Source organism: Quercus robur, chromosome 2 (assembly GCF_932294415.1).
Source record: "Quercus robur chromosome 2, dhQueRobu3.1, whole genome shotgun sequence".
NCBI lineage: Eukaryota > Viridiplantae > Streptophyta > Magnoliopsida > Fagales > Fagaceae > Quercus > Quercus robur.
Window position 1 is genome coordinate 51,755,664 of NC_065535.1, and position 7,528 is coordinate 51,763,191.

At 41.3% G+C, this 7,528-nt stretch overlaps 1 long non-coding RNA gene across 1 annotated transcript; it reads right to left on the bottom strand.

Moving 5' to 3' along the window:
- Positions 1–860: 860 nt before the first annotated feature.
- Positions 861–1,509, bottom strand: LOC126706677 (uncharacterized). The gene is made up of 2 exons (XR_007648683.1): positions 1,335–1,509; positions 861–1,167 (listed from the first exon to the last, which is right to left on the bottom strand). It is a non-coding gene; the product is annotated as an uncharacterized LOC126706677 (long non-coding RNA).
- Between the last annotated feature and the right edge of the window lie 6,019 nt (positions 1,510–7,528).

Below are 7,528 nucleotides of genomic sequence, written 5' to 3' on the forward strand. Positions count from 1 at the left end.
AAACTGTGTGACTAGGGACAAAGCAAAATCTAACAGCTTATGTCTGTAAATTTGGGCCTAACTATATTATATAGATACTCATTTTTCTCATTATTATTTAATGAGAGGCCTAACTTACACGTGTATGCCCAACAATATTTCCTTCATGTATGAGCATGACCCCTCTTGACTTTTCAAAAATGCTCCATCCTATTCCCTATTGTATTTTTGGTAAAAAGTAATAATTTTGGACAAAACTTTAATAATGACCCACCTAAATTTTTCCTAAAAACATGTAATGCATTTATATAGTTCCGGCCTATACCAGATGTCTCCAGTCTCAGACGATGAAGAAAGTCCTAATCGCTACCATAATTAGTAGCACCGTGTGATAAAACACACAGATAACATTAAAATGCCCAAACCCAATTTTAAACCCTTCTAGTAACTTCCTTACAAAAGTAGCTTACACCACTCTTTTAGTGGCATACACCGATTTGAAGAGCCTTACAAAAGTGGCGTATGACACTCTTTCAGTGGCAGACAGCCATACACCAGTTCGAGACAAAACCTGAAAATCACTCATTTTTATTTTAGTGCTTGATTTTGGTTAGTTGGTGTAGCCAATTCCGGGGGCCAAAACGTCCTCCAACCCCATTTACCCCTTTAAGCCAATAAATAAGACTCTCCACCTACATTTCGTAGGATCGAGAAATTTATATACCAAGAGTGGTAGGGAAGGATTTTTGAGAACTTGGTGTAGACGACTAAATTTCTCGGTTCGAAATAAGTCAAATAAGTAAAATAGTTTCACAAATGTGAATTTGTATTGATGATTGTGTGATACAATTTTTTGTAATTACAAAAGAGTTATCCTCTGATTCGATCTCCTTAAAAGATTTGTTGATTGGATTTGTAGTAATGTGATTTTGATTCGAACACCCAATGTACTTCAATTTGGCTAAAGAATGGATCAAAGATCTTTGGAACAGAATTACAATGAATCTCTGGCTATGAGCTTGTTGGAAATCCTTTGTTCTTCACGTTCTTCGTGTTCTTCGTGTGTTCTTCGTCTTCGAAGGTTTGTGGTGGAAGTTCTTCGGGGCTTTAGAGGCTTGAATCCGTTGAGCTTCACTGATTTGTGATTTCTTGAGGTTTCTGGAGGCTTTTGAGCTTGATTCCAGTGAACTTTGAGATCTAAGAAGATGATTTGGATGATTCCTCTTCGAATGTTCTTCGTATTTGAGGGTTTGTAGTGGAAGTTCTTCGGGGCTTGGGAGGCTTGAATCTGTAGAGTTTCACCAATTTGTGGCTTCTTGGAGTTTCTTGAGGCTTTTGAGCTTGATTCCAGTGACCTTTGAGATCTAGGAAGATGATTTGGATGATTTTTCTTCGAATGTTCTTTGTATTCGAAGTCGAAGTTCTTGAAGTTGCTGGAGGCTTCAGGGCTTGGTTCTAGCAGAGCTTCTGGACTTCTGAGCTCAAGATCTCTTCCCGGTGTCTTGGTGTCCTTCCCCAAGTTGTCTTGGTCTCCTTAAATGTCTTAGGAAGGCTTCTATTTATAGGAGTTTGGAGGTGAGTGAGTGACACGTGGCGGAGTCTGATTGGTGACACATGTCACAGCCTGATTGGTCCGCTTATGTCATCACTTACATGTGCTGGACTGCTTATGTCATCGCTTACACGTGCGAGGCTGCTTGTGTCATCGCTTACACATGCGCTGATGTGTGATTGGTTTTTGCATGACACTTGGCAAATTTCCGTTGGCTTCTGAATAGTGATAGCAAAACCTAGTAGCAATACGTGGTGCTTTGTAATTGGTTGTATTTTGTGGACTTGGTAATGTGACGTGTCAGCTTGTGATAGGTCGAGAATTTTCCCTCTCTACACTTGGGCTTAATTTTCTAATGGTTCTCTTCTCCTATCACTATCACCCATTCCACCGTCTCCATTATTCTTGTCTCTTTAAAGTTGCTAATACCTTTTGTACAGTGAGCGGGTCCACCAGCCCATTATATGAGGGCCCACGGACCATGGACTGTATATGGGCCATATCATTGGCCCAACCCATAATGTTCGGCCTAAGGTAACCGGGAAATTATTGCAACATTGGAGTTCAGTGTTGCTTGGGGCCTGTCTCTAATGTATTTCGGTAATGCCTTGAGGGAGATTGCCAGCCGAGCATTATCCAGCGTTAGTTGCGAGTTCCAAAACCGGCATGCTTGTTCCCAAAGTGAGACCCACTTTTACCCCCTTTTTGTCAGGAATAATCACAAAGGGGCCCCACTTGCACGAGAAACCATTCCATGGAATCATGATGAACCCACTAAGCAAGCTTATAAATAGAGGGGAAGAAGAAAAAAATGGGTTGGACATTTTTTGGAGAGATAACAGAAAGAGAGAAAACTGAGAAAGGAAGAGAGAATTTTACTTGAGAATTCTCAGGGTGTTGACGAAGAAGAAGAAGTGTTTCGTTTCTAGGAACTTCTAGTTGTAGGATACCCATATCCACACAACAACAAATAGAGTATGAGCACAGCTTGGTAAGCAGCCCATTAACCGAGTTGTACACGCCACAATTGGCGCCATTTGTGGGAATCTCCTACTCAGTTGAAGGTCTAGGCAAAATATGCTACCTTGGAATAGAGGAGATCGGCATTCGTCGAGTTCTACAGGTAGTCAATCTAGGGGCTCATCTCGGGGCTTAAGGAGACACGAAAGAGAGCAGAGAAGGGACCAAGATCATAGGCACGAAAAACAAGTAGGAAAAGATTTGGGGAAAGGTTCATCGCAACGGTATAGATTGGCATCTTACATTACCGAGCAAGAATTCCATGAAAGAAGGGATCAGGAGATGGAGTGCTTGTGCATGCAGGTTAGGGAGTTGGAGCTAGAAATACAGAGAAGACGTCAAAGAAGGAACCGCAATGAGTCTCCTGAAAATTTTGGCAACATGGGAGAAAGAGAAAGTAGGGGGGAGTCCTCTCACCAAAGCGGTTCGCATCAATCAAGAGAAAGACTAAGCGAGGTCATCGGTCGGTGCTCGGACTCACCCCACCGGCATGGGCATCACAGTACTGCAATGGACGTGATGAGTCGGGCATTATAGAGAGCTGCTCAGTTGCCATATTCTAACGAAATTGAGCGTGCTCAAATGTCGAAGCATTTTAACCGCCCATCGTTTATCTTATATGATGGTAAGGTAGAACCTGTCGAACATGTCAGCCATTACATTCAAATGATGTCACTTTATACTCAAAATGATGCACTTATGTGCAAGGTGTTTCCTTCCAACTTCGGGCCTACGACTTTGAGGTGGTTTAATGGGTTGAGAAAGGGGTCAATCCATAGCTTCCGAGAGTTAATTCAGGAGTTTGGGGCTCGATTCATTACTTGTAGTCGGGTACCCCAACCCATTGATGCATTTCTATCTATGAGGATGGGGGCGGGAGAAACTTTTTGAAATTATGACAACCGATATTGGGAGCTGTACAAAGAAATTGGGGGAGGTAATGAGAAGGTGGTTGCTGGTACTTTTATGTTAGGACTTTCCTAGGATTCTAAGCTAAGAGATTTGTTAACCATGCAACCCCTCGAGAGTATGCATCAGCTTGTGAGGCAAATTGAAGAACACAAGAGGCTAGAAGATGATCGGTAGTAAAGTAAGGGTAAAGCTCCTGCTACTTCATATTATGCAAAGGATTCACGGCTCGGGGGTTTTCAGCGAAGACCGAGAAGAGAAATAAGAATTCAGGAACCAAACACCCAAGTCGTGGAAATTAATGTAACATTTAAAGAACTTGTTCATAAGATTTTGGAGCGGATAAAAAATGAACCATATTTTTGATGGCCAAGTAAGATGGGGGGTGATCTAGCAAGGAGAAATCAGAATTTATATTGTACATATTATCAGGAAAAGGGGCACACAACTAAGCAATGCAGAGTATTCAAGGATCATTTGGAGGAGCTGGTAAAATCTAGAAACTTGAAGGAGTTCGTAGCTACACTAGAAGGCAGTACAGTAGGGCAGACCTCAAGGAACTGAGGGAACACGCTCCCATCACCATTTGGGGTTATAGAAGTTATACAAGCAGCTTCAATTGGCACGAGTTTGAGTCGGCGCAAGGGGATCCTAACTGTTAATTTGGTGAAGGGCGCCAAGGAAAATGACCGGCCAGGAAAGAGGCCGAGGTTGAGTAGGGAGCTGATTGAATTCAGATATGAAAATTTGGAGGGAACGACTCAACTGCATGATGATGCCTTCGTAGTCACCTCTAGAATTGGGGGTTTTGCAGTGAAGATAATATTATTAGACCAAGGAAGTAGGGTTGAAGTGATGTACCCCGATCTTTATAAGGGATTAGGATTAAAGCCCAAGGACTTGTCTAAGTATAACACGCCCTTGGTAGGATTCGATGGAAAAGTGGTAATCCCTGAGGGGCAAATTTTGTTACCTGTTAATATCGAATGAAAGGAGGTGGTGGAGAAATTCATTGTAATAAACGCCTTCTCGCCTTACACTGCGATTCTCAGGTGACCGTGGATCCTTGCTATAGGAGTTGTGCCATCTACCTTGCATGTGAAGGTGAAATTTCATACCGAAGTTGGAATCGTCGTAGTGAGGGGAGATCAACAGGTTGCAAGAAAATGTTTAGTAACAACCATCAATCATGAGATCAAGCAGAAGGAGCTCGCCGAGCAGGACCTATCATAGCAATTACTGGAGCCTGTGGAGGGCAGGGGGGCTGATAGTGTCGAGGATCTCATTAAGGTCAGGATACTTCCCGATTAAAATAAATGCTTCCAGATAGGCAAGAGTATGTCTCAAGAAGATATAGTGGCTGTATTACTGACTCTGGTATAGAATTTAGATGTGTTTGCTTGGAGTCCATACGAGGTTCCCAGGGTAGACCCCGAGTTCATCACTCATAAACTAAATGTGGATTTGTTGTTCCCTCCTAAGAAATAGAAGCCAAGGAGGTTAGCTAAACAATGTGTAGAGGCCGTGAAGGAGGAGGTAGCAAAACTGAAGCAGGTTGGGGCTATCAGGGAGTTATTTTTCCTGAAATGGTTGTTAAACACCGCGGTGGTTAAAAAGAAGAAAGGTAAGTGGCAGGTTTGTGTCAATTTCAATGATCTCAATTGAGCATGCCCCAAAGACCCATTCCCTATCCCGAAGATCAATCAGTTGGTCGATGCGACGTGCGGTCACCCGAGGATGAGCTTCTTGGATGCATTCCAAGGTTATCACCAAATCATGCTAGCAGCCAAGGATCAGGAGAAGATGTTCTTCATAACCCCATAGGGTAATTATCACTACATGGTGATGCCCTTCGGACTTAAATGATAGGCTAAGAATGTATTGACCCCTTTGGTAAAATTAATCAATTGATTAACCAAGTGAATTAATTAGATTCAATTCCATGCAATAAGCATGGTAGCACAAACAAATCACCAACTAATTTAAATATAGCGGAAAATAAATTTGACTCAGGTGATTTGTTTATGAATGGGGAAAACCACCGAGGTAAAACCCCACCGGGTGAATTTAAGGTCACCACTCCTGAGAATCCACTATTATCAAAACAAGCAGTTACAAGAAAAGGAATCCCAGTACCTTATACCAACCTACATTTGAACCCTTACCCCAATACCTAATTGGACTTGTAATGTAGTGACAATCCCTCCTTTCAATGCACGGCTCCAAGTACGTGACTAACCAATTGATACATGGATCCCAGTTTGTGACTAACACACCAACTTGAGAAAGATGTTGGCTGCAAAGTTCTTCAGTTCATCCACACGATGAAGATCAAGAAGTTCTTTGGTTACAAAACCCCACGGCATACAAACGCAGCAACTTCTTCAAGAAAAATATGAACTAGGGAAAATTGTCTCCAGTCACAATATGCATGAATGAAACCTTTGCATTCAGTTGCATCAAGTGAGACGGTCCTTAAAATAACCCTTATAGATGTTTAGGGTTGTGAGAAAAGAAAACCTAAACACATAGCATAGATATGCATGAAAAACAGATCTGAAAAACTGATTTTTGTAATTCTCGATAGATACAGCTGTCGAGCTATCTGTCGAGTTTCAAAGACTTAAACCTCGATAGATACATCTGTTGAGCTATCTGTTGAGCTTTAATGAACAACACTTCTTCAATTGATTCTTGGACAGATTTGCATGGCTTCAATACTTGGACTTGAACTTTTGTTCCTTGAAGTATTAAACACATCCTAGATCTACCCAATTACAAGTAAAGTGCATTTTGTCAAAGGATTAGCCAATTCTACATGACATATGTTCTTAACATGATCCACATATGTCCTAACAATCTCTCCTTATGGCAATCCGTGAAAAAACCACAACAAACAAATGAAATATGAGAGAAGTCATAAATCACTCAACTCACACTCACTTGTTGAATACAATAAAATCTACCCTAACACAAACTCTTGAAAAACTTTGCAAGAAGAGAGTTCATGGCATGGTAGATTTTGACAACCTGTATTTCTGAAACACTTTAAACAAAACTCATCACGGCATCTTAGTGTGAAACATAAATAAAAGATTGCATGCAATAAATAAGAAGCATGTGTATAAAGAGAGAAAAGAAACAACACATGGAGAGATAGGTGAAAAATGTAATAACAACCTCATCAAATATATATATATATATATATATATCTCAATAATGAATACAAGGTTTGCTATCACTAGGTGGTCACAAGACCAATGAACAAGAGCAAAGTATCTAAAAGATAAAGAAAAGAAAAGATACATAAGTCCTCACTACATTCCTCATAGAAATAAACACTCCCCCTAACAAAAAAAAGTCCTATGCTAACTCTCCCCCTAAGCAAGTGATTACTCTCATACCCAAAACTATTCCCCATTTTTTTCATGAATGACAAAGGGAAAGTCACTGAGAAACAGTCATCTCCTTATCACTGGAAGAGCTAGCACTATCATCCTCATCAGCATCATCATCACTGGAGCCATCATCATCACCCTCATCCTCTAAAGCCTATGGAGATGGATATGGAGACGCGGTGAAACCACCCATGACAAACTGTTGTCGTGCAATACGACCAACATGGGTGTTCACCTGACACAACTCATCACTGAGAGTGTCAAGGTGAGCATCCATGTGCTTAAGCTGTGCCATGATGGCCTCGAGATTCACACCAGGAGCGGAAGAGGTTGGAGGAGTTGTCGTCTCAGTCTAACGGACGTGTCGCTAATGGCACCTATGTAAAGAAGTGAGTAGACTCTGGATAGGAGACAGACTCATAGTGAATGATTTTTCATGATAGCAGAAGGAAAAATAAGCTTATCACGGGTCGCCGTATCCTTATAGACATCTATAAGGGAGAGTATGAAATGAGAGGGAAAGTCAATAGTAAGGTCCTTAAGGAGGGACAATAAAAAGTGAGCACGAGGCTCAGTAATAGAATTATAGTGAGACAAGGGATGTAAAAAAAAATGTCATCACCATATTTAGGAACCTCGGACCTTTTGCAAAGCTCGAGCATAAGGTGTT